Below are 25,667 nucleotides of genomic sequence, written 5' to 3' on the forward strand. Positions count from 1 at the left end.
TATGTAAACAAAGTGGCATAGTTTAAAGTGGCTAGTGATACATGTATTACATAAAGATGCAGATAGATAAGGCTGGGACTAGTCATGTTACAGATGGTGGTGTAGATAAGGCTGGGACTAGTCATGCTACTGATGGCGGTGTAGATGAAGCTGGGACGAGTCATGTTACAGATGGTGGTGTAGATGAGGCTGGGTCTAGTCATATCATGGATGGTGGTGTAGATGAGGCTGGGTCTAGTCATATCATAGATGGTGGTGTAGATGAGGCTGGGTCTAGTCATGCTTTGGATGGTGGTGTAGATGAGGCTGGGTCTAGTCATGCTATGGATGGTGGTGTAGATGAGACTGGGACTAGTCAGTCTACAGATGGTGGTGTAGATGAGGCTGGGTCTAGTCAGTCTACAGATGGTTGTGTAGATGAGACTGGGACTAGTCAGTCTACAGATGGTGGTGTAGATGAGACTGGGACTAGTCATGTTATGGATAGTGGTGTAGATGAGGCAGGGTCTAGTCAGTCTACAGATGGTGGTGTAGATGAGGCTGGATCTAGTCATGTTATGGATGGTGGTGTAGATGAGGCTGGGTCTAGTCATATCATAGATGGTGGTGTAGATGAGGCTGGGTCTAGTCATGCTTTGGATGGTGGTGTTGATGAGGCTGGGTCTAGTCATGCTATGGATGGTGGTGTAGATGAGACTGGGACGAGTCAGTCTACAGATTGTGGTGTAGATGAGACTGGGTCTAGTCATGCTATGGATGGTGGTGTAGATGAGGCTGGGTCTAGTCATGCTACAGATGGCGGTGTAGATGAGGCTGGGTCTAGTCAGTCTACAGATGGTTGTGTAGATGAGACTGGGACTAGTCAGTCTACAGATGGTGGTGTAGATGAGACTGGGACTAGTCATGTTATGGATAGTGGTGTAGATGAGGCTGGGTCTAGTCATGTTATGGATGGTGGTGTAGATGAGACTGGGACTAGTAATGCTATGGATGGTGGTGTAGATGAGGCTGGGTCTAGTCAGTCTACAGATAGTGGTGTAGATGAGGCTGGGTCTAGTCATGCTACAGATGGCGGTGTAGATGAGACTGGGACTAGTCAGTCTACAGATGGTGGTGTAGATGAGACTGGGACTAGTCATGTTATGGATAGTGGTGTAGATGAGGCTGGGTCTAGTCATGTTATGGATGGTGGTGTAGATGAGACTGGGACTAGTAATGCTATGGATGGTGGTGTAGATGAGGCTGGGTCTAGTCAGTCTACAGCTAGTGGTGTAGATGAGGCTGGGACTAGTCATGCTACAGATGGTGGTTTAGATGAGACTGGGTCTAGTCATGCAATGGATGGTGGTGTAGATGAGGCTGGGACGAGTCATGTTACAGATGGTGGTGTAGATGAGACTGGGACTAGTCATGCCATGGATGGTGGTGTAGATGAGGCTGGGTCTAGTCAGTCTACAGATGGTGGTGTAGATGAGGCTGGATCTAGTCATGCTACAGATCGTGGTGTAGATGAGGCTGGGTCTAGTTGTGTTATGGATGGTGGTGTAGATGAGACTGGGACCAGTCATGTTATTGATGGTGGTGTAGATGAAACTGGGTCTCATCATGTTATGGATGGTGGTGTAGATGAGACTGGGACTAGTCATGTTATGCTAGTGGAATAGGACAGTATAGTTGGGAAGGGTAGAGACTAGGGGGGGGGGGGGGGGGGTGGTGTCAAGCGGAAAAGGAAAAAGGGGGAGAAGAAAGGTGGTGGGAGGGGAGAGGCTGGGATGGTCAAAGTCACCAAGGAACCGTTGCCTGGTGCTCGGGAGGAGGCCCCGACCAGAGAGGTAGGGCAGGTGTTCAGGGTGGGAGATGGAGATGAGGAGGAGGAAGGTGAGTCTGAGGAAGAGGATGATGAGGAGGCTTTTTTTCAGACTCCTCCTTAATGGGTCCAGAGCTGACAGCCAGTCAAGCAGATGGGTCAAAGTACCAAGGGGGAAAAAGTTCATCTTGAGGCTTTTTTTTCAGATCCGGGAACATTTGTAAGATCAGTACAACACGCTATGAAAAATGAGGGGCTTGGTGTCCTCTCACCCAGGAAACGGTTTAGGTTGAGGAAGTGGATCACAACAGTGCGTAAGGGTCTACCTTCAGACACTGTTTAGATTTATATTTTCTTTCTGGCACTGGGGCTTTTTGAACTTTGCTATTGGTTTCTTTCTTTGCTGGCTTTTCTCCCACTTCTTATGGAGACTCTTTGGGTAGGATCACTCAATATAAATGGCGCCAGAGATGCAGGAAAGAGGAGTGTGTTGGGTGAATATGTAAAACAAAAAAAAGTACAGGTGTTGTTCCTGCAGGAGACGCACAGTGATGTGTTGAATGAAGTCGATTGGGGGCTTTGGTAGAAAGGGGCAAGTTTGTTCAGACATGGGGCAAATGTTAGTGTCCTTTTTGTATCTGGTCTGTCTGTAAAAATGTTCTCCCCAAAGGAGGTGTGTAGTGGTAGACTGCTTGTAGTAAAAGCAGAAATTAACAACAGTTTTTTTTATACATGTGTATGCCCCTAACACAGGGAGAGAGGGGACTTCTATTTGTGTGTCTTAGACAGGAACTCTGACAGATAGTGCCTGAGGAGATGCTGGTGGTCGGCAGGGACTGGAACTGCACAATGGATTTTACGAAAGACAGAAATGGGGAGGATCCTCATTCAGGCTCAGTGGGGGTATGTTAAGGGACATCCTTTAGCAGTTTGATCTGGTGGATGATTGCAGAACTAGACATCCTGACACAAGACAGTATACATGGGTGAAGGTCTTTGGAGCTAGGGTGAGTGCAGCCCAACACAAGACAATATACATGGGTGAAGGTCTTTGGAGCTAGGGTGAGTGCAGCCCGACTGGATCGGTTTTACATGTCCAGGAATCAGAGCAATAGGCTGTTGGGTGCTACCATTCTCCCGTTGGGTTTTTCGGATCGTCACATAACCTTGGCTCGGGTGTCTAATTCACAAGGGCCTCGGAATGCAAGAAACATTAGGAGCCTATTTGGAGTGAAGGTACATCAGTGGCAGGGGGTATGTGGGGTGGAGAATATGGTTGGTTTTAGATGGAGGGGCTCTACAAACCAGTAGTGTAAAGTACTTAAGTAAAAATACTTTTAAGTAGTACTTAAGTTGTTTTTTGGGGGTATCTGTACTTTACTATTTATATTTTTGACAACTTTTACTTTTACTCCACTACATTCCTTAAGAAAATAATATACTTTTTACTCCTTACATTTTCCCTGACACACAAAAGTACTCGTTACATTTAGAATGCTCCAGCAGTACAGCATTATGGCACCTACAGTATCAATATAACGCCTTGTCATCCCTACTGCCTCTGATCTTGCGGACTCACAAAACACAACTACTGTGTTTGTAAATTAGTGTTGGAGTGTGCCCCTTTCTGTCCATAATTAAAAATAATACGAAAATAGTGCCGTCTAGTTTGCTTAATATAAGGAATTTAATGTATCTCATTTACTTTTACCTTGTACTTTTACTCAAATATGACAGTTTAGTACTTTTTCCACCACTGTACTTAAGTACATTTAAAACCAGATACTTTTAGACTTTTACTCAAGTAGTATTTTACTAGGTAACTTTCACTTTTACTTGAGCCATTTTCTGTTAAGGTATTTTTACTTTTACTCAAGTATGACAATTGAGTACTTTTTCCACCACTGCTACAAATCTCCAGTGGAGAGTTCTACATGGAGCCCTGGCCACTAACAGCTGGTTGGCACGGGTTGAACCGGGAGTCGGGCAGGGGTGTTCTTTCTGTGTTATGAGTGAAACTGTGATTTGTGTGTTTTCTGTGTGCGCCAGGTTAATGTCATTAATGTCTCTGTTGGAATGTTTGTGTGAGAGGTTGGGGCTGGGTTTTACTGTCAGGATGTTTATAATGGAGTACAAATATTCAAATAAGGAGAATACCAAATGTGTGTTGTTGAATTTTCTGTTTTCTCAGGCAAAATTGTCTCTTTGGCTAACAAGGAGGAACAGGGTCAAAGGTTGGGGGATAACAGACCCTTTACTATTATTTAATGGGATGGTCTCTGCGCACCTTTGGGTGGAATTTGAGTTCCTTAAAATGGTAAAAAGTGTGGAGATGTTTCAGGAGATATGATGTGTCAGGGGGTTGTCTGTATAGCTGGGGAAGATGTTTTGGATACACGGTTGTAGAAGTGATGAGGTTTTGGCTATTGTGATATGTGGTGTTGTTTTGTATCGTGTGGTAGAGGGCAAGGTAAGTATGGTACATGTATGCAGTACAGGATGTATTTTATTTTGGTGTTTTATTTTAAGGGGGGGTAAGGTTTCATTAAAGAAAGACAAAAAGTCAGTCTTCCTTCATCTCTCTCTCTCTCTCTTCCATCCATCCTTCCTCTCTCTCTCTCTCTCTCTCTCTCTCGCACTTTCACTCTCTCTCTCACAATCTCTCACTTTCTCTCACTCTTGCTCTTACACTCTGTTCCTTCCTTTCTCTCACTCTCGCACACACACTCTCTTTTCCTCTCTCTCTCTCTTGCAGTGCATGCTGGGAGTTTTTTGGAGTTTGAGTGTTTGGTGTGGAGGGCTCTATCCTAACTAACTTTCTTTGATTATTTTCTTTACATGTTATTTTCTATGGTGGAGGGTTAATGCAATATTTGTTTTAGCGGTATCCACAGTTTTTTCAAAGTTAGGGTGGAAGAGGACAGAGTAACGTTCCTGGGGTTTGGAAAGTGTGGTGTCCGCGATGGCTTCTCAGGCTAGCGCGGAGGAGACACTGTCGATATGGCATGGATTCAGGTGTGTCCTGAGAATGGAGTTAAGGTGGAGGAGGTTCTGCTCGCGGTCGGTGAACAGGTAGGAGCTGAATTTATACATTCTGCTTCTAGAATTAACAAAGCTGTGGTTGTGTTCATGAAAAGGGCTAATTTGGTTGGTAGGCTAATTGCTAGCGGAATATTTGTAAGGGATGTATTGGTGTCAATTTCACCTCTCTCTTCCCCTTTGTCAAGAGTGGTAGTTGCAAATTTGCCTCCGTTTATTACGGATGACCATATCAGGAAAGTGCTGAGTCGTTTTGGTAAGTTTGCTAGCGGTTTTCGTGTACTGTCGGCAGGCTTTCAGGCAGATGCCGTTAAGCACGTTGTTTCGTTCCGGAGGCAAGTGTTTATGTTTCTGAACAACAATGAGCAACAACTAAATGTGCATTTTAAAGTGAGGCACGGGGAGTGGCTCTATGCAGGGTTTGCCAGCACAGATAGTCTATGGTGTTTTGAGTGTGGGGATTTGGGGCATAAGAGCTTTGCGTGCCCACATTAAGCCCATAGACAAGGTACAAGCGCCAGTGGGGGAAATCAAGGTCAAAGTGCAGGGGGTAAGGAGATGCAGACAGCAGAAGCTGGGTCTAGTCATGCCAGGAAAGTTGGTGTAGATGAGGCTGGGCCTAGTCAGGCTAGAGATGGTGGGGTAGCTGAGGCTGGGCCTAGTCAGGCTAGAGATGGTGGGATAGCTGAGGCTGTGCCTAGTTATGCTATGGAGGGTGGTGTAGATGATTCTGGGCCTAGTCATGCTATGGAGGGTGGTGTAGATGATTCTGGGCCTAGTCATGCTATGGAGGGTGGTGTAGATGATTCTGGGCCTAGTCATGCTATGGAGGGTGATGTAGATGATGCTGGGTCTAGTCATGTTATTCTAGTGGACGAGGAGAGTATAGTGGGGAAGTGTAAGAGATTAGGGGGGGAGGAGGAGGGTGTCAAGCGGAAAAGGAAAAAGGGTGTGGACAAAGGCACCATGGAAATTTTGCCTGTTGCTGTGGGTGATGCCCTGAACAGAGAGAAAGGGCATATGGTGGGAGATAGAGATGAGGAGGAAAGTGAGTCTGAGGAAGAGGATGAGGAGTTATTTTTTTTCTTTTCTTTTTTTTCTTTTCAGACTCCTCTTCAATGGGGCGGCAGGGTAGCCTAGTGGTTAGAGCGTTGGACTAGTAACCGAAAGGTTGCAAGTTCGAATCCCCGAGCTGACAAGGTACAAATCTGTCGTTCTGCCCCTGAACAGGCAGTTAACCCACTGTTCCCAGGAGACGCATAGTGATGTGTTGATTGGGGGCTCTGGTGGAAAGGGGCAAGTGTGTTGAGCCATGGGACAAATGTTAGTGCAGGGGTGGCAGTCCTTTTTGCACCGGGGCTGTCTGTGTGTTGAGCCATGGGACAAATGTTAGTGCAGGGGTGGCAGTCCTTTTTGCACCGGGGCTGTCTGTGTGTTGATCCATGGGACAGATCTTAGTGCAGGGGTGACAGTCCTTTTTGCACCGGGTCTGTCTGTAAAACGTTGCTCCTCAAAGGAGGTGTGTAAAGGTAGGCTGCTTGTTGTTAAAGCAGAAATTAACAACATGGGTTTTGTCTTTATAAATGTGTATGCGCCTAACACAGGGAGCCTTAGACAGGAACTCTCACAGGTAGCGCCTGAGGAGATGCTAGTGGTCGGAGGGGACTGGAACTGTACAATGGATTTTTACAAAATACAGAAATGGGGAATAGCCTCATTCAGTGTCAGTGGGAGTGTTAAGGGACATCCGTTAGCAGTTTGACCTGGTGGATGATTGCAGAACTAGACATCCTGACACAAGACAGTATACATGGGTGAAGGTGTTTGGAGCTAGGGTGAGTGCAGCCCAACACAAGACAGTATACATGGGTGAAGGTGTTTGGAGCTAGGGTGAGTGCAGCCCAACACAAGACAGTATACATGGGTGAAGGTCTTTGGAGCTAGGGTGAGTGCAGCCCGACTGGATCGGTTTTACATGTCCAGGAATCAGAGCAATAGGCTGCTGGGTGCTACCATTCTCCCGGTGGGTTTTTCAGATCATCACATAACCTTGGCTGTCTATTTCACCAGGGCCCCGGCAGGCATCTTATTGCTCTTACAAGATGCCTGTTACGGATACAGGTATCCTGTGGGTGTATGTGTCCTGTGTTCTTTTCTCTCCTTCTCCCCTCACAGGTGAAAATCATCACTCCCCAATCAGTCACCAATCAATCATCAATCAGAAGACACACCTCCTCCTGTTTCCTACCTAATCACAGTTCCTTTCCCTTGGTTTAAAAACCCTGTCAGTTGTCTGCTCTAGAGCTCAATCTCTCTGTAAATGCCATATGTCTGTAGATCGCTCTGTTTCACCCTCTCCTACTATGTCTCTTTATGTATTGAGCCATCTTTTGTTTGAGCACCTCCATATCACTTTGTCCTCACCTGTGAGTATTGTTTTTGGTTATGGTGTTTGTGTTTGTTTGCTGGTGGGAAAAGGGGGAACCAAGACAAGTCGCCCATGGGCATACACTAGGTAGGTAAACTTTGTTAAAAACACTAGTTAGAACTGGGCGGACCACCGACTGTATTTTTGGTTAGTTAGTTAGCTGTTGTTGAAATAGGCTAGTCTAGCTTAGGGGTGTTTTGGATGCTTATTGTTTCTTTCCTTGGGTCCAGCTCAGCCCCTTTTCCTGCTCTCTATCCCCCCCCCCCCATTACCGTGTGTTTTCTAATAAACCATGTGTTTGACGGTAATTTAGTTGTCTGTGGTTATTTCGTTCTCACGTTTACTTTTTCACTTATAATTTGCATGAGTTATGTTACGGGTCTCGTTACCATCTCCCCTAGACTGTCGGGCCAAAAGAGATTCGTAACAATGCCATTTTTTGCTCAGGTTTCCAGACCTTTTGGGAAAGGTGGGGGCAGCGAAGTGATGAGTCTGAGTCAATGGTGGGATGTGGGGAAAGTCCAAATTTGGTTTTTCTGTCAACAGTACACAGCTCTCTCATCCTCAGAGGCTAGGAGAGTATTAGGGGAACTAGAGTGTTGTATTAGTGAGATGGAGGATGGTGGTGGGGCAAGGCAATGTAGGCCTCCAGGCTAATTTAGCCAAATTACGTAGGGACCTGGGCAGTTTTTTCAAGGTTAAAGCAAAGGGAGCACTTGTAAGAGCTAGGTTCTCCATGCTCAAGGAGATGGATGCTCCTTCTTTGGTTTGGAAAAACAGAGCACGGAAGCCAAGGGTATGCATTGTCTACGGCTGTCTGATGGGCGGGTGACCTCTGTGGTGGGTGAGATGCGGGAGCGGACTGTGGCGTTTTATACTGAATTGTATAGGGCAGAAGTGTGTGATCCTATGTGTGCTCAAGTCTTGTTCGCAGGACTCCCTTAGTGCTCTCTGGCACAGAGGGATGAAATGGACATTCCTCTGTTGTCTCATGACCTGGCAGAGGCCGTAACCCAGATAACCCGGTCGTGCACCGGGGGTCGATGGACTCCCAGTGGAGTTTTATAAAAAATTCTGGGGAATAATTGGACCGGATTTATTTTGCGTGTTGCGTGAATGCGTCGGGGTAGGAGAGTTGCCGATGAGCTGCCGCCGGGCGGCTCTGACTCTCCTGCCCAAAAAAGGGGACTTGTGTGAACTTAAGAACTGGACGCCTGTGGCATTACTCTGTGCGGACTACAAGATATTTGCCAAAGTCCTCTATAACAGACTGAAGTCCCATTTGGACTCGATAGTACATAAGGACCAAACATATTGTGTACCGGGACGCTCAATCACGGACAACTTGTTCTTAATTAGGGACATGTTGACCTTGTCGAGAGGTTCTAATGTGAACTTTGGACTGGTCTCTTTAGATCAAGAGAAGGCTTTTGAGAGTGGACCATGAGTATCTGTTTAATGTGATGTTTGGGAAGAGTGTTTTGACATGTGTGAAGCTGTTTTATGCTGGGGCGTCATGTATGGTCAAGGTGGGAGGGGGGCTCATTGGTCCAGTCTGGGTGAGACAGGGCATTAGACAAGGATGCCCTCTATCTGGGCAGTTATACACATTAGCCATTGAGCCTTTTTTTAGGACTGCTACGCAGGAGACTGCAGGGAGTGTGCTGGACAGGAATGGATGTGGTGACAGGCATAGCAGTGTCAGCATATGCAGATTATGTTTCTGTGATGATCAGGATACAGGCACTAGAGACCAGTCTGAAGGTGTACGAGGGAGCTTCATCAACTAAGGTAAACTGGGGCAAGAGCAAAGCTCTATGTGGGGCATGGGAGGATAGGGCTCTTCCTCTGCTTCCAGGGGGTTTGCAGTGGGGTTGTGAAGGGCTTAAAGTGTTGGGGGTGTACCTGTGCTCGGAGAAGTGGGTAAGGAAGAACTGGGAGGGGCTGTCACAGGCAGTGGTGTCAAGACTGGCCAGGTGGAGGTGGCGCCTGTCCCAAGTGTCATATAGATGGAGGGTGCTGATAATTAACAACCTGGTAGCATCTTCCCTGTGGCATAAACTGGCTGTCCTCAATCCCCCCGCCGGTCTGCTCGCAGACCTGCAACGCAAGCTGGTGGACTTCTTCTGGTCGGGCTATCACTGGCTGAAGGCAGCAGTGTTGTACATGACCGTTCACGAAGGAGGACAGGGCCTGGTGGAACTGGAGAGCAGGATGGCTGCTTTCAGGCTAAAGGCGGTGCAGAGACTGCTGTACCATGCTGATGTTGGCTGGAGGGAGCCAGCAAGTGCGCTGCTGAGGAGAGCCGGCGGATTAGGGTTGGACCGGCAGCTGTTCCTCATGAAGCTGGAGAAGCTGAGTACAGCAGGTCTCTCAGATATTTACTCTGCAATGCTGAGGGCCTGGTAGCTGCTAAGGCCCATACGAGAAGGGGGTGTGGAGCTTGTGCTATGGGTGTGGGAGGAGCCTTTCTTCAGCAACCCAGCCATCCCTTTGAGATTGTTTCAGTCAGCCACCCTGCAGAGGCAACTAACGGCAGGGGTTTGGTTTACAAAGGCTGGGTGACCTGAGACTGCTGGGAGAGGAGGGGTGGAAAACCCCAAATGTCTTGGCACAACAAACAGGAATAACGTCTCTTAGGCTGCTGGAGAGGTCCAGGAGGCACTGTCTGAGCCGGTTAGGGGGATGTTTCAGCGGCCAAAGGGAGAGGAGCCACCAATGTTTCCGCCACTGCAGGTGACGGCAAAGACTGGGGACTGGCAAGGGGGTCTGGAGGACTTGTTAGATTTCAACACTCTGAGCCTGGGGGAGTTTGAGGATGTGGGAGGTAAAGCCCTCTACAACCTCTTAAGGTTAGGAACATTAGGAGCCTAACAGGAGTGAAGGCACATCAGTGGCAGGGGGTATGTGGGGTGGAGAGTATTGTGGGTTTTAGATGGAGGGGGCTCTACAAACCCCCAGTACCAAAGAGGTCAGGGGACCTCCAGTGGAGGGTTCTTCATGGAGCACTGGCCACTAACAGCTGGTTGGCGCGGGTTGAACTGGGAATCGGGCAGGGGTGTTTTTTCTGTAAAATGAAAAACTGTGATTCATGTGTTTTCTGTGTGCACCAGGTTAATGCCTTTAATGTCTCTGTTGAAATGTCTGTGTGAGAGGTTGGGGGTGGTTTTTACTGTTGGGCTGTTCATAATGGGATCCAGGTATTCGAGTAAGGAGAAAGCCAAATGTGTTTTGTTGAACTTTGTTTGCTCATGCACAGTTAGCTATTTGGCTAACAAGGAGGAACAGGGTCAAAGGTGGGGGGATAACAGACTCTTTACTATTGTTTAATTGGATGGTCTCTGCGCGCCTCAGGTTTGTGTTCTATAAAATGATAAAATGTGTGGAGATGTTTGAGGAGATATGGTGTGTTGGGGGGGCTGTCTGTATAGCTGGGGAAGATGTTTTGGATATACAGTTGTAGGAGTGGGTATTGTGATGTTGGTTTGTATAATGTGGTAGATAGAAAGGTGAGTATGGTAAATGTATACAGTACAGGATATATATATATTATTTTTTTAAGGGGGATGGGGGTGAGTTTTAAATTAAATGAGATTGTTTAAGTAAAAAAGACAAAGTTTAAAAAGTCCTCTCTCTCTCTCACACTCTTTTTTTCCTCTCTCACACTCTTTTTTTCCTCTCTCTCTCCCTCTTCCTCACCCACTGTCTTTCACACACATTGCCTCTCTTCCTCTTGTTCTCTCTGTCTTTCTCTCACTTACTTAGATCGTTATGTTTCAAAGAACCCCTGATTGGTTTATCTGTTGTACCCTCCTGTGGGGTTTGGTCTGCCTGATTACCACTAAGCCTCCTCTGCGCCTCTCGCTCTCTGTCTCTCTCCATCTTTCTCTCACTTTCTTTCTATCTCATTCTCCTTTACCTCATCCTTGAGTGCATCGTAATGGTGGTGATGGGTGGTCTGTGGACACTATGTTGAAACAAACTCCCAAACAAACTACCCCTTCTCTTTCTTCCCCAGGGTTGAGGGCTAGAGAGAGATGGAGGGAAGAGGGGAAAAAAAGAGCATGAGGATAGGAGGGAGGAGAAAGAGAGCCCCACCGACAGATATATAGAGAGAGCGATGGAGCAAGATAGATACATAGGGAGAAAGATGTTGGGAGAGAGAGAGATGTCTTGTTCTGGGCTGCCTTGGCTGGTATCACTGTGATCTTCAAAGCCACTCAAACAGCCCCTCGCTCAGGAGAAAGGAAGAGGAAGAACGCTACTGCCTCCAGGCAGGAAGGCATTACTGCTTCAAAGTTTTTATCCCCCTCCTCTCTCTCTCGCGTGCGCTCAGTCACCCCCCCCCTCTCTTCTCTCTCTCTCTCTCTCTCTCTACCCCTCTCTCTCTCTCTCTCTACCCCTCTCTCTCTCTCTCTACCCCTCTCTCTCTCTCTCTCTCTACCCCTCTCTCTCTCTCTCTCTCTCTCTCTCTACCCCTCTCTCTCTCTCTCTCTCTCTACCCCTCTCTCTCTCTCTCTCTCTCTACCCCTCTCTCTCTCTCTCTCTCTCTCTACCCCTCTCTCTCTCACTCTCTAACCCTCACTCACTCTCTCCCTCTTTCTGCTGTATTTAAATGACTTTGTCTATTGTATTTAGTTTATCCAGGGAACATTCAGACACCACCCCAAAAGGTTAGGACAGATCATTTGAATTTCTACCACTGCAGTCACAATATATCACTCTGTCACTTTTTCATCAGCTCACCCACATCTCCTGCAACATGCAGACTTTCCCTGGAAAGACAAGGAACGACTGATCACAACCAGTCAGCGCTCTCCCTCCTACAGTAGACATCTCTCCTCCTGCCTTTTCACAGAGACACAGACACTGCCAGTGCCAGCCTGCTCCTAAAGAAACACTAGTACCAAATGTGGAACCCTAGTTGTCTATTTTTGGCTTATTTTGCTCTTTGTGATTATTATTTGGTGCTGGACAACCAAATGAGTCTTGTTTTTGTCTTCTCTCAGTTTAACCCCCCGACTCCATATCAACTCCATATTTCTCTCCATTTCTCAGCAGGAGACGTTTGCTCGATTTCCATTTAACAAATATGAATTATTGTCCTCCGTCAAATACAAATGTTAATTACATGCGTGTAGTGATCCCCTAATTCAACAGCATGACAAAGCGAGGGTATTGTTTACCCAGCGTGGTTCCCTGGGGAGGTCTTCACCGTGCTTTATGAGTCTGCTTAGAAACATGATTAAGGACTTGTTCTGCCAAGGCCCTGGGCTGGAAACACTCAGGCCTAGAAACACACAACAGAACCCAGCGTTTTGCTAAAATCATACACAGATGCCATGGATGTCAGTGGATGATTTGCACAAATGTTTTGAGCTGTGCTTGCGCATATTGTTATAAGATTCAACTTTCAATGTGTAGCTTACACTGGAAAAAAAATGAAGGTTCTTAAATGTTCATATCTCTATTCAAATCATTTTTGGATAACAATTAAGTACCTTACTGTGATTTTTTTCAATTAAAATGGTCAAAAATGAACAAAAATAGCTTCTTAGCAATGAGCAATTTTATCAAGCAAGAATTTTGCTAGGACTTTCTGGTATTGGTCTGAGTGGGGAGGGGAAAACCGAAAACTAACTGCTACTGTTCATTTTAGCTACTGTCCAAATAGATACGGAGGGGAGTGTATGTTTTAGTGTCATTGAGGATTTGAGTTCGATTCAGAAGAGTTTAACAACATTCCCAGTAATTGGATGGTTGAATCAACCAATGAAAAGGAGGAATTTATTCTCTTGCTCATTTGGTTGTTTCTCTGTAGCGATGCAGGTGGGCCAAGTTGAAGGGAACACAGTGCTCTTTCTGGTTTTCCAAATGAAAGATCTGCAATGAAAGGCATTGCCTGTGGCATCCCATAGCCAAAGAGCCATTAATCAAAATCATCTTATCTCTCCTCTTTATCTCTCCCACAAAGAGATGACTCGCCTGGAGACATGAGCCCCAGCAACAACACCAGCTTTAACCAACTTTTGCTACAATATCCTTTGATTCACAACAGCAAAGCTTTACCAAATGCTTCATTCCCTCTGTTTTCAGGCCATCAGAGAGATCAAGTGTTTCTCAACTAATCTTCCTAGCAGGAATGTATTGCAGTGTTATGTGACATCATCCGTTTGAACGTATGGATATCAAAGTAGCTGGGTGAATAACATGTCCCTTTGGTTTCCTTGTGGGTTTGGGTGGAAAAGCAGGCCATAGTTATTCTATGATCTCTCTGCTCGTGTTAAACTCAGTGCTCTCTGTGTTTTGTTCTGACTTCAGGATGAGTTGGCATGAACGGGGACAGGCAGAGCAGAGTAAACTGCTTGGAGGAAACCAGTAAATGCAGCTAGACAGCTTGACAGGCCACTGTATTCCCATTGTTAGAAAGCAGATCCAACGCCCCCCCCCCCCCCCCGTTGCCAAAACACCATAATCTGGTGCACAGGATGTTGTTGGCACCTGAACTGGGTAGGACGTGGTAATGGCTGGAGTGGGATGATATCAAATACATGAAACTCGTGGTTTCCATGTGTTTGATGCCATTCCATTCACACCGTTCCAGCCATTATTATAAGCCGTCCTCCCCTCAGCAGCCTCCACTGGTCTGGTGGGAGGTAAATGTTTGCCTCATACAATAACCATTGTACTGACACTTTGTGTCTCAATGAGCTTTATTTTGTTATGTGCAGCTCATCAAATGATGCGGATAAGCTGACTGATTTTCATACAGGTCCGATACAGAGTTGGATAATGACAGGGAGATGATGAGAGAACGGCACTGTAGCCATAGTAACTGTCCACATTTTCTCACTTCTTCTTGTTCTATTTCTCTGCCACTTTTCCTTTCTTTGGGGGTTACATAAAACTATTTTTCCCAGACAAAATACTGCCGTTCATCTGACTAATTTTGTTGTAACGGCATGGTGTTCAGGCTGTGGCTGTGGGCTCTTTCCATTAAACTCTCCCATGGTGTACCTGCACCTCATTGTAAACGGTGCTCTACCCTTTCTCTCATGTACTCTTAACGGTTTACATTCAGAGGCTGTAGCTTTGGTGTTTTGGCTTTCCTTCTGCTTAACGACAGGCCCTCCCTCCATGCTAGTGCTTGTGTTGCACTCTTTCCTAGTCCTGTGTACCAATTTAACGGAAGCTTTCATGCCTCATTTTGGACCTTTCTATCAGAGACTGGCCAGAATACCGCCCTCTGTGTACAACTGTGTCTTCAACTCTGGCAACAATGAATGTCATTTCCAAAGAACTGTTCTTAAATGTCACTTTCCGTCCATTCTTGCTGCCTACTTTCCCTGTGCCAAAGGGCAGTGTTTTTAGGAATGTGTTGAGGCCTACACTTCTCTCAACCATCCAAACCTGTAGCCCCATGCCAAGTAGAGGGAGAGGGGTCTGGGGGTCCTTACCCCTTTTATGAAAAATTCCAGAAATAGTCAAGTCTTCAAATTACCAGACTTTGAACTGAGGGTAACAGGAAGTCAGAAAATGTTAATATGTTCTCAGACATACTGAGGATGAGCTCTCCTCCATCATTAGCATATCGTTAGTGCATTGAAACAGACCCAATGAATGTCATAGAAACAAATGACTCTTTCTTTCCATCTCACCCTTTTCCTAAAGCACAACAAATCAACCCCAGGCAGGGCCTTGAACATTATGCTTGAGTGTGAATGTGTTTTTTGTATTCTTTTTGTGTATTACTTTATTTTCTCCCCCTTTTTCTCCCAAATGTTTTACTAGTCTCATCGCTGCAACTCCCCAATGGGATCAGGAGAGACGAAGGTGGAGTCAAGCATCCTCAGAAACATGTCCCGCCCAACCGCGCTCCTTAACACCCGCCAGCTTAACCCGGAAGCCAGCCACACCAATGTGTCGGAGGAAACGCCATTCAACTGGCAAACGGAGTCAGCCTGCAGGCACCAGGCCCGCCCCAAGGAGTGTGCGCTAGTGTGCGATGAGCCAAGTTAAGCCCCCGCAGCCAAACCCTCCTCTAACCCGGATGACCCTTGGCCAATTGTGCACCGTCCTATGGGACTTCTGGCAACGGCCGGCTGTGGCACAGCCCGAGCATGAACCCGGGTCTGAACCCAGGAGTGTGATTTTCTATTGGGGTTACCGAAGGCTTCAAGTGATTGGTGCTTTGATATTCTTATGCGACTCCTTTGATTTGTGCATAGAATTACGCTCAGTCTGCGTCTTGTTTTCTTTCCCTTTCTGTATGTCTTGTCATGACTTTCATAAATAATTATAGTAAACATTTTTTCTGTGTGCCTAGACTCGTTTCTGGTAATTAGAGGAAAACAGACACGACCCTATTTTCTTGATCATCAGATTAGTATGAGCCTTAATTAGATTGAGTTTGTAAGGCAATGAGAATGTTATGTTTTGCCTTATGCGACCAGAAAAACACATTTGTCTTCTCGTCTTCGTCATGGTTTCTTCAAGTCTTATTTTCCAATTGTAGTAACTTCTATCATGGTTAAGGCCAGGAGTTATTTTTCACCATTTGACCTAACTAGGAAAACTTTGGGTCTCTCACTCGTCTTTCTGGTTTTGACTGCATCTCGACACGTGGTTCATCGTTCTCTTTAGAAACAGAACATACTGTACAGTAGGATTGCTCAGTAAGGCACATTGAACTGTAATGTACAGTACATTGCAGTACAAGGTGCAGTACATTGCTGTACAAGGCACAGTACAAGGTGCAGTACATCGCAGTACAAGGTGCAGTACATCGCAGTACAAGGTGCAGTACATCGCAGTACAAGGTGCAGTACATCGCAGTACAAGGTGCAGTACATCGCAGTACAAGGTGCAGTACATTGCTGTACAAGGCACAGTACAAGGTGCAGTACATCGTAGTACAAGGTGCAGTACATTGCTGTATAAGGAACAGTACAAGGTGCAGTACATTACAGTACCACTTATCCTACCATTTATAACTGTTTGTCAGTTAATGATGGTCTGGGCAGTTCAATGCAGTATTCTCACCCATTTTCATAATTCATGGTTGGCTTTTTACTTAACAACAAGCTGTCACCAGGCTCCTTCCTGTCTCTCACAATCTCTGTGGCCGGCTCAGCAAATAGGAAGTGACAAGGCTGACAGGCCTGCCAGTGTGGACGGCGAGTGGAGAGCCAAATGTCACACCAGACCCTGTCACAAGTCCTTTGTCTCCACTTTAATGAGATTCCCAGCTTTCAAATGAACCTAACTTGTGTGTGTGAGCCACTAAAATCACTTTCTCACTGATTAGAGCTGCTGGCGGCCGTGACTTTTATTTCTGTGGGTGACGGTATCCGTCATTAGCACATGTGGTACCTATTATTGTGTACTCAATAGTCTGCTGCAACGGCATCAATATTAAGCCTTAACACCTTCTTCTTTTTCTCCTTCTTCTGCTTCCTTCTTCTTCTCCTTCTTCTTCTCCTTCCTCCTTCTTCTCCTTCCTTCTTCTCCTTCCTCCTTCTTCTCCTTCTTCTTCTTCTCCTTCCTCCTTCTTCTCCTTCCTTCTTCTTCGCCTTTCTCCTTCTTCTTCTTTTTCTCCTTCTTCTGCTTCCTTCTTCTTCTCCTTCTTCTTCTCCTACCTCCTTCTTATTCTTCTCCTACCTCCTTCTTATTCTTCTCCTACCTCCTTCTTATTCTTCTCCTACCTCCTTCTTACTCTCCTTCCTTCTTCGTCTTCTTCTCCTTCCTTCTTCGTCTTCTTCTCCTTCCTTCCTTCTTCGTCTTCTTCTCCTTCCTCCTTCTTCTCCTTCCTTCTTCTCCTTCCTCCTTCTTCGCCTTTCTCCTTCTTCTTCTTCTTTTTCTCCTTCTTCTGCTTCCTTCTTCTTCTCCTTCTTCTTCTCCTACCTCCTTCTTATTCTTCTCCTTCTTCTCCTACCTTCTTCTCCTTCGTCTTCTTCTCCTACCTCCTTCTTATTCTCCTTCCTTCTTCGTCTTCTTCTCCTTCCTTCTTCGTCTTCTTCTCCTTCCTTCTTCGTCTTCTTCTCCTTCCTTCTTCGTCTTCTTCTCCTTCCTTCTTCGTCTTCTTCTCCTTCCTTCTTCGTCTTCTTCTCCTTCCTTCTTCCTTATTCATCTTTCAAGTTTAATGTTGGTGTGCAGATCAGTTCTTTAGGTACATTACCACGATATGCTGTTTGCCTAAACATTGCAGGGACCTCCTATAGAAAAGCAGAAGGAGTGCTAGGTCAGTGTGGTGGGCTGGGGCTGTGAAATGGAAGTCTTTGTGATGTGCAGCGCTTGCATTGTACGGTGTTGATGGAACATTTCACTTTACAGTCTTTGTTGACAAACTCGTCTTAATTAGCCATAATCTCAATTGGGGTTTGGCAAATTAGCTATTTTCTGAATCAAGTGTTCCCTCAGCACACGTGGCTGGCTCTTAGAAAGTAGCAGCAGCAGGGTAGAGTTTTTTTTTTCAGACTTGCTTACACGCAGCTGAGGTGCATGTTTTTATTTGTATTAATTTTGTTTTAATTAAGTCTAAACAGAGTGCACACTTGTTGTGGAAAAACAGTTATTTCAGATGAGAGGAGTGCATGATTTTACTGGGTGACTGTAGAGTAGTTTTGAATTTCCCAGAGAACCCATATTTCTCACTTCAAAGCTTATTTTAGTCTGATGCATTGATGTTTAAAAGAAATATGTAATATGAATATGTTGAATACTTCAACAATGAGACTTAGGCCCACATGTCAACTCCAATGAGATGAATAGTCTAATTCCTCCAACTAATCCCCTAAAAGCGTTCTGGTTCTATTAGAAAGGCAAGGCGGGAGGCTGTAACAATCTGTTTGAGAGATGGATTGAAATGTTATTTTAATCCTATTGCTGCCAATCATATTAAACTATTTTGCCTGTCGCGCTACTTTATATCCACAGTGCTGCCATTTCAGCAGGGCTGAGAGTATTGCACGGCACCTTAATAGCACTTTGATAGATAAAACATGTTTTCCTTTGACAGAAATATCACTTCGGAGAATGATTTTGTCAGGGCACCTAATTCTCAGTCCTAGCAGATTGGATATTGCCCAGTGTGTGACTCATTGAACCCTCAGTGGAATTGGATTTCTTTTCTGCCTTCCTTTGCTCCCAGATTCCACCACTTAGTTCCACCACGGTCGGTGTTGCACTCAGTGATCATTTGAATGTGCACAAGGTGCACCAAAGCTCGTTTACTCAGGAAGCAATCTGCTTTTGAATTAAGAAAGGCACTTTAATCCACCAAATTAATTACTTCTACACTTGTACTTGAGCTAACAAATACGATCATTTTGTTTTGTGATTTTTCTTCCACAATGCTTTAAGCCTGAGGGTTTTCACTGTGTTTTAATTTGATGTTGATATTGGGGTGGCAGGTAGCCTAGTGGTTAGAGCGTTGGAGTAGTAACTGAAAGGTTGCAAGATCGAATCCCTGAGCTGACAAGGTAAAACTCTTCTCCTGAACAAGGCAGTTAACCCACTGTTCCTAGGCTGTCATTGAAAATAATAATTTTTTTCTTAACTAACTTGCCTAGTTAAATAAAGGAAAAACAATATATATTCTAGAATCACATCACCAATTCACTCTCAGGGAAGGATCTTACATATGGAGGAGAAAGTGCATTTAATCGTACACAAATCCTGGAGGAGTACAGTACCTTTCGTCTTTGATATATCACTTTAGCTGTCATCTCAATCCTTAACCGACAAGCTTTCATCCGACTGGTGCATTTATTGCGGCGACGACTCAACCTTATTAAGAACCTTTTGTAGCTTAGATCTCCACAGCTTGACAGCAGAGAGACTCACAGCAGCTCACAGCATTAGTCATAAATATAATTAAACAGAAGATAACATGAATCTTCCCAGACCCACATTGTGACAGTTGCATAAGCATCCAGTGTTTTACTGCATAGTGTATGGCTGGCATCACCATAAATTACAATCTCCAACTAGAAAATGAGCACTGTGGAATGCAGGAACACACACGGACGATAACGTTATGGGCTAAGGCATACACACACACATTTATCTAGTTCCCGGTAAAAACACCTCCATTCGGTGTGAGATCTCCCCCGAATACAAACAGGCAGGCAGATACACCCACACACACAGGCAGACACACACACACATACACACATATACACACATACATACATACATACATACAGTGGGGCAAAAAAGTATTTAGTCAGCCACCAATTGTGCAAGTTCTCCCACTTAAACATATGAGAGAGGCCTGTAATTTTCATCATAGGTACACTTCAACTATGACAGACAAAATGAGAAAAAAAATCCAGAAAATCACATTGTAGGATTTTATATGAATTTATTTGCAAATTATGGTGGTGGCTGACTAAATAGTTTTTTGCCCCCCCACTGTACATACATACACACAGATGAACGGGAGGAGACAGGTTGAAGAAGGATCCCTGTGGAACACTTTTGACACCTTGTGCAGTCCATGCCTTGGCAAATTGAGACTGTTCTGAGGGCAAATGGGGGTGCAACTCAATATTTCTAATGTTTTGTACACTCAGTGTATGAGGATATTGTGATGAACGCTGTCATGTATCATTGAGCTTACTTAGCTCTATTAGGTTCATAAGGTGATGTTGAGTCGTTATGAGATAGACCTTGATATATTTACAGAGCGAATGCATAGATCACAAATGAATCTCCATTGGGACTTACTAGTGACAGTTACAGTACAGCTACCCTATGCCAGGGGGCTAAGAGTGGAGGAGGAGTGAAGCCAGAGGGGCTCTTCGCTGGAGAGACTATCCACACTGTGGGTCCTTGTGGATCTCCAACAAAATGAATGGCACTCCAGCCCCACCCGGCCACTGAATGTCACCTCTGAAGTGAGAACCTGTGGGGAGAGGGCAGGGGCAAAGGTCACACATACACACAGACACACACACACACACACACACACAGTCATCACATAGTCAGTTGAAGGTTGACTGCTGCCCCTCCAGCACTTCACAGAGCTTAGCACACAGATACTGTATATGAATAAAACATGTTCACCTGATGTTAACGACGCATTGAGAAGAGTGTTGGGTGAAAGTGCTCCAATAACATCTCTTCTGCACCGCCAGGCAGTCAGACAGCCTTAAATAGGGGATAATGACTGCTAATGCTAATGGGGGTCTAATTTCAAAATGCAGAGCTCTTCAGTAACCAACGCAGCAAGGGCAGAGCGCCCATAAACTTGTCATTGAAATAGTGTTGGAAGGATCACAATTGAGACTGGAGGGTAAAATCTTTCGGTGGGAGAGTGGAGGTGGAGGTGTAGGAGGGGGGTGGGGGAACATATCCTCTCTCCTGACTGCTCTTCTTGGTGGCTCGCGTCACAAATCACATCCAAGGACCAGTCAGAGCTGGGAGGGCTGCTGTCACTTTCAGGGGGAATATCTCCACTTTGACAGCCTGTGCCCTGTGGGCACCTACTTTGTGCGTGTGCCTATGTGCGTGTGTGAGCATGTTTGTGTACTTTTGTGTGTGCGTGTGTTAGCATGTGCGAGCGTCTCTCTCTCTCTCCTCTCTCGCCCCTCTCTCCTCTGTCCTGTGTGAGCAGCAGTGGATTCAGTAAGCTCTATGGCTGCTGTGTTTTCTCTTGACGACTCGGTTAGCTTAAACTGGTGGCCGTTGGGGGGGATGTGGGATGTGGGGTACAGGCCAGTAGAGAAGGGGGTAATGGCACCGCTAACCCCCATCAGGCAGCTGCTACAGACATGTGGACACACACACGCATACACTGGATCCCCCCCACAAACTGTACCCCCTGGAAGCCCATTCTCTAACTCTGTGTTGGCCTGACATTTAGTTGTCCTAGCCAAAGTTGTGTTATTAAACTGTGTCACAAATCCGCAGCCACAGAGTCTTAAGCCACTACCCAGTGGAAACTGGCTGTGGTGCGAGGGAGATTTGTGCTGGGTGTCACTGTGTGTGTTGCTCAGCCCTGTGTGTTGTTGCATGGTGGTCAGTTCTTCATTATTCCCAGATGGTTGATCAGGACCCATTGGTGGTTCACAGCCCTTTCTACTGGTTTAAGATTGGATTATGGCATTAGTCTTTTGCCAGTCACTTTCTCTGTTCTGGAAGGAGAGGAAGGAGGAGAGTACATACCCAATCTCAAGCAGCTATGCAGTTGAACCCATGTGAGAGCTCCAGCCCATTGTTTCTTCTCCAAAGAGGAGGGTGTGTTGTTTCGGCAGTGATGTCACAAGGCTCCCTTCGCTGTTCATCTTGAAGGGCCATAGGGAAATTCCTAAAAGCTTTTGATAGACCACAGAACAAAACCTTTTGGGAACCACTGCTGTAGCCTGTATGTCACTGAAGGGCATTGACCGGCTGGAACCTGGGCAGATGGCCTTTTCCAGTGCCAGTGGGTAGGAGTAGAGGACCAGGTTGGTGTGATGAGGAATGTGCAGTGACAATAAGTTCATTGACCGGAGAGGGAGCCTCTGTCTCTCTGTGTGTCCCCACCACACCCTCATCACCAGTCATCACAGCATTCTCTCCATTCTCTGCAGCCTGTAGACAGGACAAATGTCACTCTGGGAATAGTGAGGAACCCCTCTTAAAATCACAGGAACTTCAGTGTGAGAGGAACACTATCGTAGCACTGCTGTAGCTCCTGGAGGGATTCTCTCGGTTGGGATTCTAATATATCAAGGTAAGCACGGTAACTGTCAACTCTCTGTTATGGTTTCATAATGAGAGTGAAGTAGTGTAGATACTGTATTGCTGCTTGTCAGAGAGACTGATCTGAGAAAAGTGGTGGTGTTGAAACCTGGAGATTATTATGAGGGTGTTGTATGTACGCGTACAGAAGGAAGTTAGAACTACTGTCACTTCTTTGATCAGCTGGCAGTTTTATCTGCGTAGTTGAACAGTTGTCGTCTGTCTGGGAGATGAGGTAAAGCTGTTTATCTTATCTTGGATTGTCATTGATCTGATTTATTTCTCATCTGGGGAAAATACTGTGATAGGAAAATGACATATTTACCTGGTTTGTTTGATATTAATAGTTAGCAATTAATACTTAGCAAATAGGGCATTTGTGTTCTGTTTACTTCTGTGTTTTCATGGGCTCCACTCTAGTTCCCTGTAGCTAATCTGGGTGTATGGTCACTGGAGATGGCTTGAGCTGACAAATGAGTTAAAGACTGCATTATATAAACAAGATGTGGTGGGTGTAACTGAGATCGAGATAGCCAGGAGGAGTTTAGAACAATTCCTAATTGTCTCTAAATCATCCTTGCATCTGGAAATCTAAGCCAGGGAGGGGTTAAGAGAACAACCCACTTGCAATTATTATACACATTTTTTAACCTTTATTTAACTGGACAAGTCAGCTAAGAACAAATTCTTATTTACAATGATGCCCTTGGAACAATGGGTTAACTGCCTTGTTCAGGGGCGGAATGACAGATTTTTGTCAGCTCGGGGATTCGATCTAGCAACCTTTCGGGTACTGGCCCAACACTCTAATCACTAGGCTACCTGCTGCCCTAATAATACAAAATAACGACAGGATGAACCCAGAGTGGTTTATGATGCTCCTTGGTCTGCATAAGGGGGGTTGAATCAACCATGGCTGAACATTGTTAGTGTCAGCTATATAAAGTACCCTGCATTTGTGTGAAGGTTAGGTTACTCGGTCCAGCACTCAAGGGTGGGGGGTCGACCAGCCTCATTATTGCAATAATTAATCAATATTAAATAAAGATGATTGTTTGAAGAAATTACCCAATCTCTCAGTACTGAATTTCCATGACAATACTTGAAAGCTTTTGAGAAAGACATGGTCAATTGGTGCAAATATATTAAAGTACAATAATTAGGTTACTTAAGACAAAAGGAGGTGGGTGGTTGGTTGGGGAGGATGGGTGTGCGTATAACTTGACTGTTTAGTAACCCAATTGTTGTGTGTTTGAAGCACGTCATGGACAACTTTAGGATTTTTTTTTTTTTTTTTTGAATTTTACCCCTTTTTCTCCCCAATTTCATGGTATCCAATTGTTGTAGTAGCTACTATCTTGTCTCATCGCTACAACTCCCGTACGGGCTCGGGAGAGACGAAGGTTGAAAGTCATGCGTCCTCCGATACACAACAACCCAACCAAGCCGCACTGCTTCTTAACACAGCACGCATCCAACCCGGAAGCCAGCCGCACCAATGCGCCGGAGGAAACACCGTGCACCTGGCCACCTTGGTTAGCGCACACTGCGCCCAGCCCGCCACAGGAGTCGCTGGTGCGCGATGAGACAAGGACACCCCTACCGACCAAGCCCTCCCTAACCCAGGCGACGCTAGGCCAATTGTGCGTCGCCCCACGGACCTCCCGGTCGCGGCCGGTTACAACAGAGCCTGGGCGCGAACCCAGGGACTCTGATGGCACAGCTGGCGCTGCAGTACAGCGCCCTTAACCACTGCGCCATACAACTTTAGGATTTCAGCTAGGATTTTTGCTAATTAGCAACTTTACAACAACTTATTACTTTTTAACTACTTTGGTAGCATGTTAGCTAACACTAATCCTAACCCATGTTACTTTAACTAGCTTGTTACCTAACCCTTAACCCTTAAACCTAACCATAACCTTAATCCCCACCTAGCTAACATTAACCACAACAAATATACATGTGTGTAATGTACAGTACACTAATGTGTTATGAAGAAATTAAATTGTCTAATACACACAAAAATGAGCTGTGAAGAAAATTGTGTAATACACACGAAAGATGACGGTCCCTGTCACAAATGTCTAATAAGTAATTAAGTAATTTGTATTTCACAATGAACTGCGTTGATCAGCTAGGTTTTGAGGAGGTTTTGGGGACACCTTGGTGTTTTTATTCAATTCAGTCTAGGTGAGAATCCTTGCCAAAGAAACGAAATAAATACAGCCTAGTGCTGCAGCACGAAGTGAAGAGCTTACCGGTAAACCCCAGTGCTCCCCACACAGGCTCAGCCCTCTTGGGAAAATGGGAGAGTGCTTCAGCGATTATCAGATACCACACTCGTCAATAATACATGTCCAGAGATGGACCTGTACAGCATATGAAACTCATGTGTCCATTTGTGAAACATGAGTTGATGGTATGTGTCGTTGAATTACTCTGTGTGTTGGGGAAGTGCGTCGGGGAATGTTGTTTGTGTGTGTGTGTGTTGGGGAATGTAGTGTGTGTGTGTGTTTGTGTGTGTGTCCATGATTTTCAATGGTTTGTGTGTATGTGTGCATCACTCTTGTGTATGCATGAGTATGCTGGTCCGATGCTGGTGGTCCTGCCTGACGCAGTTGCCAGTACTGATGCCAGTGCTTGTCTCCGGACTGGACACAGAGAGGAGAGGAAGGGAGATAGCCCAGGCCTGCCCAGTGTTCTGGCATCCCGAACACAAAGCTCCCCTTCGTATGGTTGGAAAAAACGCCTTCCTCAGTCAAAGCTATAAACAGGGGCGCAGTTCCACCGCTACTGCTGTCGTTGATGGCCTTTCTGTTGATTCAGCTCAATTTGCCATCAAGTAAACAAACAAAACATGGTCACTCCGCTTCATATCGCTGTGTTGTGTGTTATTACGGTCCGTCTGTGCAGTCATAATTGCTCAGCGATATTAGGCTAAGATGGGGAAAAGGTCCTGTTGGCTGCTCATTGCTGCTGGTGATTTTAATATGTTTAATAGCTGGAGTTCCAGTGAGCCTGTGTGGCTTGTAGGTATTAACAGTATCTGAGCTCCTATCCACATAACTGAAGAACCATGAACAGAGAGGATTAATCATCCAGCCAGTGGATTATACAGAGGAGGAGGGAGAGAGAGATGCTGATTCATACAAAATTGAGAAATTGCCCTTGAACAAACAGAGGGCTGTCTCAATAATGAGAGGCAAGCAGATAGAGGAGAGAGAGAGAGGGGGAGAGAAAGAAGGAAGGAGAGAGGAGAGAGAGATGGAAGAGAGAGGAGAGAGAGGAGAGAAAGGAGGGAAGGTAAGAGAGGAGAGAGAGAAAGAGGAGAGAAAGGAGCGAGAGAGGGGAGAGAGAGGTGAGAGGGGAGAGAGAGGAGAGAAAGGAGAGAGAGAGGAGAGAGAGAGAAAGGGTAGAGAGAGGAGAGAGAGGGGAGGGAGAGAAGGGGGAGAGAGATGGTGAGGGTGAAATATGCTTAAACTTAAACGGGTTCCAAAAGGGATGTTTGTCTGTCCCCATTGGAGAACCTTTTTAGTACCAGTAGAACCCCTTTCAGTTCCATGTATAACTATTTTCTCCTGCGGGGAAAGAGGCGTTGTTGTGCGCTCTTCACAACTGTCTTAATGTGTGGACCATGATAGTTCCTTAGGGATGTGGAGACTG

General features: G+C 45.6%; 1 protein-coding gene across 2 annotated transcripts in view; it reads left to right on the top strand.

Moving 5' to 3' along the window:
• The window catches only part of LOC110504439 (dystrophin-related protein 2), a 225,489-nt gene that overhangs the window by 114,510 nt on the left and 85,312 nt on the right, over positions 1–25,667 (top strand). Inside the window, exon 1 of one of the 2 annotated variants that reach the window (XM_036969699.1) lies at positions 21,563–21,993. The exons of the other annotated variant lie outside the window; for it this stretch is intronic. The gene's annotated coding sequence lies outside the window, so the exon portion shown is untranslated. Of the gene's footprint in view, positions 1–21,562; positions 21,994–25,667 lie in introns of those variants that run through there. 2 annotated transcript variants of the gene reach the window in all.

The sequence above is a fragment of the Oncorhynchus mykiss genome, chromosome 31 (genome assembly GCF_013265735.2).
Source record: "Oncorhynchus mykiss isolate Arlee chromosome 31, USDA_OmykA_1.1, whole genome shotgun sequence".
NCBI classification, from domain to species: domain Eukaryota; kingdom Metazoa; phylum Chordata; class Actinopteri; order Salmoniformes; family Salmonidae; genus Oncorhynchus; species Oncorhynchus mykiss.